This window comes from Lipotes vexillifer, unplaced genomic scaffold (genome assembly GCF_000442215.2).
Source record: "Lipotes vexillifer unplaced genomic scaffold, Lipotes_vexillifer_v1.1 scaffold391, whole genome shotgun sequence".
In the NCBI taxonomy this organism is placed as follows: Eukaryota; Metazoa; Chordata; class Mammalia; order Artiodactyla; family Lipotidae; genus Lipotes; species Lipotes vexillifer.
This window is the reverse complement of record NW_006786248.1, coordinates 1,118,593-1,130,337: the sequence shown is the minus strand read 5'-3', so window position 1 is coordinate 1,130,337 and position 11,745 is coordinate 1,118,593. Positions and strand designations below refer to the sequence as shown.

At 51.3% G+C, this 11,745-nt stretch overlaps 1 protein-coding gene across 1 annotated transcript in view; it reads right to left on the bottom strand.

The window, feature by feature from the left end:
- The window catches only part of ATP10A (ATPase phospholipid transporting 10A (putative)), a 184,542-nt gene that overhangs the window by 96,288 nt on the left and 76,509 nt on the right, over window positions 1–11,745 (bottom strand). The window lies entirely within an intron of this gene.

The window sequence follows — 11,745 nt, the reverse complement described above, 5'->3', positions numbered from 1 at the left end:
AAAGAGTGTCCCCTCGGAAGTGGTGGCAGAAGGAGTCCTGCGAAAGGGAGGAGGGCAGGTGGGCAGGAGAGCCAGCGTGGGAATCGGAGTAGCCCTAACGCGCAGTGGCACTCAGCTGGGCAGAGCGGCTTCCCTAGGACACCAGGTGACAGTGGCCCTAGCTTGGGAACACCAAAGGAAGAGGCTGCCAGGTCCATGAAGTCCAGGGCCCAGAACCTGCTGTACCAGTACTTACCCCAGGAAGCACTGCTCCTGCCCCACAGACTAACCTAGCGGTGCAAACAAAGCATCCCTGAAATTACTTCTAGGGGAGAATATCATTCAATTTTGTTTTATCCAGAGGTGTTCAAAGGCACATCTTTTGTAGAAGGTGATCTATATTTGTGACTTAAAAAAAAAGAAAAAAAGAAGTGTCTTAATTAGTGAATTACTGAAATATCTGCCTCCATCAAGAATTAGAACATAGGGCTTCCCTGGTGGCACAGTGGTTGAGAGTCCGCCTGTCGATGCAGGGGACACGGGTTCGTGCCCCGGTCTGGGAAGATCCCACATGCCGCGGAGCAGCTGGGCCCATGAGCCATGGCCGCTGAGCCTGTGCGTCCGGAGCCTGTGCTCCGCAACGGGAGAGGCCACAACAGTGAGAGGCCCGCGTACCGCAAAAAAAAAAAAACAAAAAAGAACAGGAAGAAGAACATAGAAACTGATTATTATCCTACTTGTGTCCGGAAAACAGAGGAAATACAGAAAACTAAGTATGTCCAGGTATAAATCAGCACCGCTTGACTTCTCAGACATGAATCCCACAATAATCTTATCAAAACGAGATCCTGCCTCTGTGGGGCTGTGCAGGCCTGGGACTCTGCATTTCTCACCAGCCCCAGGTGAGGGCAATGCTGCTGCTCTACCCACCAACCCCGGATAAGAACCCAAGAACATAAGCAATTATGTGCAAATAGTTTTTCAGTCTAAGACCCATGGTGCAGTGTGGGCTTCCAGGACCAAGGATGCCCCATCTGGTTATCTCAGCCATCCTTAACTTCCGGTAGCTGAGACACAAGGGTCATCGCCAAGGACGCCCCATCTGTGATACCAGAAATCATATGGGCCCTGCCCTTGAATTCAAGGGTGCCAAGAGCGCCCAGCTCCAGCCTGCCAACTGCAGAGGATAACTCTGCAGTGTGTCTGGTGAACGCTTGTGAGGAGCCTTATGGACATAAATGAAGGCTTCCTTCTCAATTATTTTCCCTTTGCAAGCCTGGCCTTTACAACCATCCTACGGTTTGAGGTGAAGCACCTCCAGAGAGCCCCGGCAGGTCCATGGAAACTGGTAATGATGTCGGCCCTGCACGGTGGGGCTTCCTGTCTGCTGAGCTCCTGGGCTGTGGGTAGAGATCTAACAGTCCCCGGCACATCAAGCCAGCATCCTCCCTTCCTCTGTGGAATACATGCCAACAGTTGCAATATGTGACAAAAGGATTCCCTCTAAAAACCAGGACTTTCCCTTAGAAGCATGTAGCCCTGCCCTGCAAGTGGGTCAAGGAGCAGCTCCCCAGGGTGCTGGTTGTTGTCTACCTACTCCCATGTTCTTGCACCAGGGAGGCAGGTTAAAGCTGCAGACCCAGAGTCCCACACCCACAGGCCAGTACTCCATGCTGCAGCCTCCTCCTCCCCAGAACCCTGCACAATTCCCCACGAGCACCCAACTCTCCAGCTCTCTCCAGCCACTCTGGACTCACTGAGCTCAGGGCAATGCCTCCCACTGCTGTATTTATTATCAGGCTCTTCTGCACAGAGAGGCCCACAGGGGCTGCTCCCACCTTTCGTTTGAGGACAGCCATGGGGGCAGGGGCAGGGGCACAGGCACCCCTGCTGAGCTCTGGCCTGCTGGGAGAGGAGGACCTCTGACACTGCTCCCATCTTGTAGATGTTGAAACTGAAGCCTGAGAGGTGATATGACCCTCTCGGGTCGCAAGCCAGCAGGTGCAGAACTCAGAGACTGCTCTCCACAGTGCTCTCCGTGGCCCCCATCTTGTTCACCATGACCAAGCCTGCCCGGGGCCTCCGTCTCAGACCCCAAACTGTCTACCAGCGACATCCTCCCCAGGCCCGTTAGGGACTGTGGCCCCTCCTAAAACAGGGGTTTCCTCTGAGTCAGGAAGAAGGGGTGAGAAGAGCCAGCCACCACCGAGGTGGGTCGGGAAGCTGGGAAGGAAGGAAGCCACATGCCACTTCACAGGCCATGGAAGGTCAGCTTTATTTCTACTCTGTGTGGACTGAGGGGCTGCAGCCTCAAGTCAGCCTCGCCAGCTCTGCCAGCCTCTACTATAATTGGGTTTTTCTTAGAAAGTCTTGGAGGGAACGGGGCAGGCAGGGCTGACACACACAGCAACCACACGCCCAGGCATCACCCACCCTTCGGGAGTGAGGGCAGGGTTGGGGGGTGGCCGGGGAGCCAGGAGGCTGGCCGAGCCCCCCCATGCTGCTTCAGGCAGGCTTCAGTTTGCATCCGGCTCTGCTGCAGTCAACAGCTCAGATCACTTAACCCACAGTTCCTTAAAGGAAGGGATGTTTTCTGTTTTAATCACAGTGCCCAGCACACAAAGTGCTATGTCTGTGAACTATGAAGGAGCCTTTCCGAGCCTCCCTGTCCTCCTGTTTCCTCATCAGCACCTGGATCCCACCACCCTGTGAGGTGGGGAGGGGGCAGCACCCCCCACCCCCGCACCCCGGGCTGCCCATCTCAAGGAGGGCAGAGAGCAAAGACGGCAAGGGCTCAGTTTTCCCTCCACATCTTGGCCAGACCCCTAACGATGACAGCTGTCATGCTCATTTAAAAGCCCAAGTGCAGCACTGCTGTGAGAAGTGACCCAGGTGCTCACAGGGCCACAATGCCCAGGGGCAACTGCTTCCTGTCCCTGCTGTCTGAGAGCAGCAGCCTGCATGGGGACGTGCCAGAGGTCCAGGTGGTCATCTCGTCTGCCCACAGCCAGAGGGTCGCTCATCACCCCAGCTAACCAGCTGGGGCACCCCAGCCCCCACCAGAGACGGAGCCTTCTCTCCAGCCCCAGAACCCTGTGCTCATCCAGGCCTCCTGGAGTGAAGCCAGGGACGAGGACCACAGCTCCGTGAGAAGCACAGCCCAAAGGCCTCAGAAACAACCTAGCCAGGGTTTTACCAACACTTCAAACCACTAATCAACTCTTAAGTGGAACCCACAGATACATGTGTGCATGTACATCCCTATCGACTACATCTATGTGTGTATATATATAGAGAGACATATATAGACAAACACGTATCATGAATTCTGTCCCTGGCTTCTTGGCATCAGCAGTTTCTTTAGAATGGGCTGTTCTGCTACACAGTGCACTGCAGTCAGATATTTGGACAGTAATCAATTTCTTTTCTGCCCTTTGTGGCCTAGGGACTTGTCCCTTAACTTTACCACAATGCTCTAAAGTGCCTGCCTCCACTGCAGGCTTCTGAGCCACAGTGCCAAGGTGAGAGCTGCCATTTGGACATGACTCTAGCAGCCACTGCAGCAGTGCTCAGGGCCAACTGCGGGGGGAAGACGCTGTGTGGACACACTGGGAAGGTGCAAGGAGGAGCCAAGTCAGGTGCTGTCCTAGGAAGGATGGACTCATGCACCCCTGCAGGGTGACACAGGAGCTGGAAGGGTGCTGCAGGTATGGGCAGTATAGCCAGGATGCCTGCTTTGTAGCTGCAGGACTGGGGTGAGCCCGCTTATCTCTCTGGACCTGGGCCACCTTACTTGTAAAACAGGAAGGCAACTGTTTTTATCTCAGGGCAGTTGTCCTCAGCCCTGGGGAAACCCTGGGGAGCTCGAAACAGCCCAGTGCCTGCCCACCCCACACCAAGGTAGGCAGAGCGCTGGGGGGCCCAGCCCGGAGGGTCCCATGTACCACCCCCCCAGGGAGGTTTAGGTCAACCATACTAGAAAGCACTGTTAAGTGGTTAAGTGCCAGCAAATGTCAGCTGTGGAGACCACTGCCCCAGGCTAGTTGCCAGCAGCTTTCACAGTTCTGAAGAGCTCTGTGGAGGGGAGGGGAGATGCTCTCCATGAAGGGACTTTTCAGTCATGTATTTGGGACAAGGGCCTTGGGTGTCCCCAGCTGAGGCGACACCTCATGAGGGGCTGCCTTCCAGTCGGGGTCCCAGGCCTGGCACTGCAGAAGCTACAGGACTGGGCAGCTCTCTGCACTCAGGGAGGGTCGGGGGAGCAGTAACTCCAAGTGCTGGGCTGGGGTGGCCGGGAAATGACCGAACCGTGACAGCCACTGGGGAGGAGTGACCATGACCAAGGGGAGGGGAGGGTCAGAGGGGTCTCCTGAGCTGTGGGGTGGGTAGTAGAAGGAAGGGGTGTCCTGGCCACCTGCTCCTACCACAGCAGCTCAACGCCTTTAACTGTGGACTTTTTTGGTGAAAGGTGTAATCAGTGGAACAATGGCTTCTTCTGCTTAGAATAAAGCAAACATTTCCTATGCCTCTCAAGCCACAGGGGTGGAATCAGAAGCACATACTCCAAGCTGGGCAGGAAGCCAGCCAGACCAGGTGTGGCAGTGCGACCACGGGACCCCAGACTCACCCTGTCCACCCCAAGGACGGCCACGCTCTGCCCCCGCCCCCATGGCTGTGGATGAGCCCGGCCCAGCCCTCCTCATCCTGTATATTCAACAGCAATGGTCTCTGGAGGTGGCCCTGAGTCCCAACGGTCCCTCTGCCCCATGATAGGCCAAGGGGCTCAGTCCCATCTGTCACACGGGACCTGGATGACATGGGTGTCCCAGAACCTCCCTCAAGAGAATCAGAGGAAGCAGTGACCTGGGAGGCTCAGAAAGGCCTGGCACACAGTGAGTGCTGGGTGAGTGTCAGCTGGTTCCACTACCCAAGGCAGGGGCGGAGGGGGGAGTGGTTGGCGCAGACAGTCTCATTCTCACCGGAAGGGTCACAAGCTCTCTGAACACTAACACAGAACCCCCCCCACCAGTTCCGGGTTCTGCACAGTGCCAGCCCTAGGGTCTCCTGTCAACAGGGTCAACAGGGGGTTGGCAGGCAGCTGTCACAAAGATGCCCATCTCCCCAAGGGGCACGATGTGCAGGATGGCTTAGAACAGGCAGATGGCCCCACCTTGTTGAATCCAAGTGCTCTTGAGCCTCTGATCTCTGGTGCTTGGGACAAACAATCCCACCTGAGCTATAGAGCCTGACCCTCCTGGCACATCTTCCCTGCCCACCCTTAGCCTTGACACACCAACACTCAGAATAACCAAGCAGGGTTTCAACACTCACAACCCTGGAGGAGGGTCTCCAGGGCTGAGAGAGACACGCCCCCTCTCAGTCTGTCCTCATGTCAACCTCACAAGGTCTGTCCTCACAAGATTTCCTGCCTGATGGTCAAGGCCCCAAAATGCTTGATAAAGGCCGGATGACCAAACCAGCCATTTGATGTTCCTTCCAAAACAAACCTAGATCTGCAGTCCTTTGAAGCCAGCCTTCTTTACCACCCAAACGAAAGGGCTCACTTCTAACCAACAGCAGGAAGATGTGCTGAAAAGTCACTCGTCACAAGTATGTGAGAATATTTTTTTCCTTTTTTCTCAAAGACACAAGACTCACACGTGGATATTTCTGTTAGGGTTAGGGTTAGGGTTAAGTGTGTGTGTGCAACAAAGAACAATTCTGAAGCTTTAGCCTAATTCTAAACTTACAAAAACCCATGCAGATGTACCTCAGTGTCTGCTCTCTAGATCGGAGGGGAAGATTTCTGATCACTGACTATGACACACTGGCTCTGGTCACTGGAGGGGAAGGTGCCCTGACACATCTGTTACTACAAGAGGCTCCACTGGAAACCAACAAACTTCTGCCTGACCTCGGCTGGGTGACAATGCCAATCGGGGCTGCTAGGTCGAATCCCGGTGCCTTCCCCAGTATGGATTATTCGTCAGCACTGCTGGAAAAGCCCCAAGTGTATCTCAATATGGTTTAAACCCAATTCAGATGTCAGGAGCACAGTTTCATCCACACCCAAGCAGGTAACAGTGTGCTCTGTAGCACAGCTCCCTTCCCCTTACAGGTGAAACAGACTGGGACTTGGGACCTGGGACCTTTTGCTGCAGTGCCTGCACCTAGACAAATGTCTCCTGGAGCTATGAAATACAAAGAAGCTGTAAGGGACTAAAAATAACTGCGTGCATGCACAGTTGGGGCACATTATGGACAAGATTCAAAAAGACCAAAAAACACACCTAACTGTCACTGCTGAAGAGCCGGGAGCAAAAGCAGGGGCTCGGGAGCAAAAGCAGGGTACTGGGCATGCACCCTGCACACAGCACCACCTAATGGGTGGGCAAACCTCCTAAGCCACCCCTCCAGCCCGACCCCTGGACGCACTGCCACCCTCACCCCATACAAGGAACCGGCTCGCCACTCCTGCCAGGGAGTGTGCAAGGGAAACTGTTACTTGTTCTCACTCCTCCCTGCTGCAGCAGGAGCCCCAGTAAAGCCTTGCCTGAATTTCTTGTCTGACCGCTGATCAATTTCTATTGACTGGGGAAGGCCAAGAACCCTGGTAGGTAACACAAGGACTGGTTCACAGGACATCATGATGACCGTGCAGATGTGGATAAGGATCCCTGCTTTGTTCTGTTGTGTGGGGAGGGAGGCCAGACTCTCAGAAGCACTCGCACCAGTACAAGAACCTAGCACTGGCTTCCACTGGAGGAGTACATGCAGGCTGAAAGCTTTATATAACTTCCCCAGTAATTCTTGGTAAAATGGGGAACTAGACTCAACATTCAGAAACAAAAGGAGGATAACTCAAAAAATTCAAATGCTGTGGTGACGGGTCTCATATTGTGGGAACAAGGACCTTCCTCTCGTCGGGGGCTCTGCTCAGAAAACAAGGGGAAGGGACACAGCCCCAGGCACGACACCCCATCAAGGAACAAACTGCCCCAGAGTCCACTGCGCAGAGACGAGACTGCCTGGGCACCATTGCTTAATGTAAGCAGTGAACGGGAGATGCTCAACAACCAGACTGAAAATTCCAGGTCCCCCAGGAATGAGCTCCTGCACATCAATATACTGCTAGAACAGTATGTCTTAGCCCAGGAAAGAATCTTTATCCTCTCCTCAAAGATAGTCAAAAGTGGTAACTTGGGCAGGCTTAGCTCATTTTGCTTTATTCTTTGGGACATACACTTGCACACACACACTCTCACACACATACACACACCTATGCACATACCCCCACACAAATACACTCACACATGGGCAAACACACATGCACTCAACCACACGTCTACATACACACCCATACCCACTTGTGAGGAGGACCCTACTGCCAACTGGACAGATCTCACATTGCCAGCTCCTTCTACTGGTAAGAAATGCCTGCTCCAGAAACACACACACACACACACACACACACAGAGCCTCAAACTCTGAGATTGCTGATGCAATTTAACTACATTTAGAAAAGTTGGAATTTGATTAAATTCCTTTTTTGCCAATGAAAATACAAATAAAACTTCACATTGTATACCACCATGAATAGAACAAAAACCTTATTGCTTTAGTTGTCTTTTTCCTAGAATAGAAAATAACCACTTCCAACCAAATAAAAAAACATGAAGTTAAATGCACACAAAAAAATGTTGAAGTTTCTATATATTGTAATAAGATCTTTTAGGATTAATACTTCAGGGGAGCCTAATATTATCAACTTCCTGGCATTTAGTTGTTTTCATTAAGATTACAGTACTTTACTCTCTGTAAGCACTGCTTTCCTAGACCACAGGTTCAAGGCAAAGAATCCAAGGCAAAGTCACCTGGATTGGAAACCAAAACATCTTATTATACAACCAAACTGACATTCCTCATGAAGTAAACGCAGTTGATATTATAAAACATGGTATGTCTCAGATAATTATATTAGCTGCCTAACTGAATTGCTTTGAATATCCACACTGGCTAGAATTAAATTTTTAGTCCAAATATAGTTATTATATTCTCAAAATAATTTTCTTTCTCATATTCTTTCCTGTTACCTATTTAATATCCTTCAACAAAAGTATATGATTGTTAAATATGAGAATAAAAATGTCTCACAGTATAAATTATGAGCTTAGTGACTATATTTCATTATGTAAAAGAAAACCATGAATCTTTTTGCCAAGGCTTGATATTGACCAATCCAATTAACACACCCAGCCAGCTGTCTTTGTTTTCCACTTAAATGACAGATGGTTTCCTTCTTCAATCCCACAGCAGAGAATATAGCTAATTTGAATACTCCAACAGCTTAAGGAAAACGAAACTTTGGTGTAAGAACTATCTTACAAACCAACTTTTCACCCCTAGTTTTCCTGTGGTAGAGATAATTTTGGGAGCATGTGTAGGTAGAAACAAAAAAATATTAATTGTGTCTCCTACATATTTGGAATTTTAGTCATTCTTCTAAACTCCCTGAATTTTGTCAAGTAACTTGGGGGAGGACTGACTCTCCCTCATAAAGGAAACTCTGAGCTTTGTCACTGCCTGAGAGAGTCTGGCACCCAATGCTGGTGGTAACTTAGTAAAATCTACGTGCAAAGTGGAAGAAAAGCCAGGTCACTGTCTTAGGATCCGTGCCAATCTAGACATTAGGTACATCTTTTTTTTGTTTCTGCAGTACGCAGGCCTCTCACTGTTGTGGCCTCTCCGATTGTGGAGCATAGTCTCCGGACACGCAGGCTCAGCGGCCATGGGTCACGAGCTCAGCCACTCCGCGGCATGTGGGATCCTCCCGGACCGGGGTACGAACCCGCGTCCCCTGCATCGGCAGGCGAACTCTCAACCACTGCGCCACCTTAGGTACATCTTTTTAAAGTAGTTCTTCTCAGACTTTTTCCAGCCTAGGAAATTTCCACACTAATGTCATCAGGAGCACGCGCCAGGCACACATGCACACACGTGTGCACACACCCACACACGCCTGGGAAGAGCGAGCTTCGGCAGGCTTGTGGGTTCAGCTCTTCCTGCAGCTCCCACAATCACTGCTCCAAACTGTGGGAAGCAGATGGCCCTGTGGGTGTAGCCGGGGTGTGGGCAACAATCCCACAAGTCCATCCAAGAGACAAACTGGAGGAACATTTTTTCCCAGGAAATTAACCCACACGTAAGTCCCCTCCTAGACGGCCCCTCCCTGACACCTACGAGGCTTACATGGCCTCAGGGCCCCACCCCCTCTGAAACTCCAACACCACCTGACGCTTAGGGCCCCTGCTTCTGCTTTATCCTCAGCAGTATCCCTAGTCCACCTCTGCCCGATTTACCTATTCACACGTCACACAACACCATGAGGGGAAAGACGTTTACCTGTTTTGATGGGTGCCTAGAATGGCATTTAAAGCATAGTAGGTGCTCAATAAATATTTGTTAAAAGAATGAAAAATCACAAAAGTGAGACTCTGTAAAAAAAAAAAAAAAAAAAGATCTTTATGTAAAATTATCAGCCTAAGGACCTCCTCATTCTGCAGAAATGACTGTGTGAATGTTACAGATGAGCTAGAAACTTCTCCCTGTATAGAGGCTGAACACATGCAGCTGCACAGGTAGGGCTGAAGGTCTGAATGAACGTGTGGGATGAAGCAACACAGATGCCCAATGAACAGGAAAGATGGGGCGCTGGAGAACCCCCATCCTGCCAACCCAGGAGCTGCCAGACCCGGAAGCTTCGAGCTCTCCGCTGATTCGACGGGTGGGGGAGGGGGGCCTTGGCAGAATCTCCTGACTTCCCTGTTTGTCATCTATAATAGGGTATGATCATCATTACCTCACAATTTATATTTTAAAATATGATTTTAAAATGTTTGAACCACTATGAACGGGAGAGGCATAATAACGCCTGGCCCCCAGGACGCCGGAACAAATGTGAGTTGTTATTGTGACAGCTCGTGTTCAGCCTTGCGGTCCCTCTTATTTCTTGGATAATGCCAATTTCACCCCAACTTTTTTTTTTTTGGCCACACTGTGTGGCTTGTGGGATCTCAGTTCCCCAACCAGGGACTGGACCCAGGCTCCTGGCAGTGTAACCACTGGACCACCAAGGAACTCCCATGACCCCAACTTTTAAATCAAATGTTTATTTTGAAGTGCCAATATCTATGTTTCCTTCTCCAGAGGCAAGATGGCTGGGTGGCTGAAGGTGTCTGCGGGCCTTGTCCCCTTGGACTCAGGGGTCTGGGCAAGCCATGCATCCCCACCTCGCTGCGTTTCCAGCCCGTCAATTCTGTACAATTTGTCTAACTCTCTTCTTTACATACAACCCTGTTTCCACCTCTGAGACATCATCTGACCTGTATCATTGCCTAAAACACCTACCTGGCACCCAAACCCTCCCATCCTAGCCTTCAGAATACGATTTAAGCCCTCTTTCTGGGAGCCTCCCTAGGCCTCTCGGAAGGCCACTTTCCAAGCCCAATCCCCTATTGGGATTCTTCTTGTTGCTCAATATCAAGTGTCTGCTGGTGAGCAGGCCTGGGTCCTCTAGGTGTTGGTCCCACTGCCTTAAATGACCAGACCCTACAGCATGTGGACCATTTCCCTCTTTCTTAGCATCCTTCCCCAAGCAAACAACACGCACTTCATAAATGACTTTGGAAACTGGAAAGGGTGGGAAGAGGAGCCACATTCTTGCCTTGTCAGCCAAGGGTGCTAGAGGGAGGAGCTGGCCTTCAGATGGAGGGTCAGTGGATTTGTTCTCCAGGACCCAGGCTGCACAAGTTCTCCCCAGCTCTCAGCTCAGGGAAACCAGATCCCTGAGGATCAGCCTCGGACCCCAGCCCAGGCTGCTGCTCTCTGCATGCCCTCCTGAACACCTCGCATATACAGGCCTGGGATCCACGGGGCTGCTGTCCAGAGAGCCGCCACCTGGCCTTCGTCCACGGCAGTGGTGGGAGCCCCACACAGAGGGTGGCATCCCCAGCACCCGGCTCCAGCAGCACTTGTCCCAGCATCTCGCAAGCTCCCAGGCCCAGCACCTCCCAGTGTATGGCTCCCCTGCACCTGTGAGGGCTGACCCACTGGTACAGCCCACCCCTCAGTAACTTTTCTGCCATCCCATGAGGGACAGCCATGCCCTCGGCCATAACAAGACTCAGGCTTGGGGGCCTCTTCCCTGGGCACTATCTTACCACCAGGACCACTGGCTGTTCCCTCTATCAGCTCTTCTACATTCTGGGGAGTCCCTTCACTTTTACTGTGCAATCCCCCATGAGGAGTTCTTTACATCAAACTTGCCCTGGCCGAATCAGCTGTGGTTTCTGCCTCCTCACTGGACCCTGACAGATTTCACCCAGCCCCTGCATGAATGTCAAGGTCCTCTCATATTCTTCACCTTAGTTTTGCAAATCACCTCTAATTTAAGTTTTCCTAGGGGCCTGCACTTCCAACTGAGCCCTCGTCAACGTGGCACTGTGCATTGGACAGGAATCTGCTCTTCACCTGCCTGAGACACCAGCTGACTCCACCTGTGAAAACCCCACTTCAATACATAGAACTGAAATGTTCCTGGCATTGTAATGTTACAGCCAAACCTTGGTTTTCCAATTGTCAGGCTTTTAAAAGCCAGAGACTTCCTATCTTTATTTTCCATGGGGCAGTTCATATATTTCAGAATAATAATGTATGAACAAGAATTCAGGTACCAGAAAAATGCCTATGGACGTTAGGGAAAGAGGG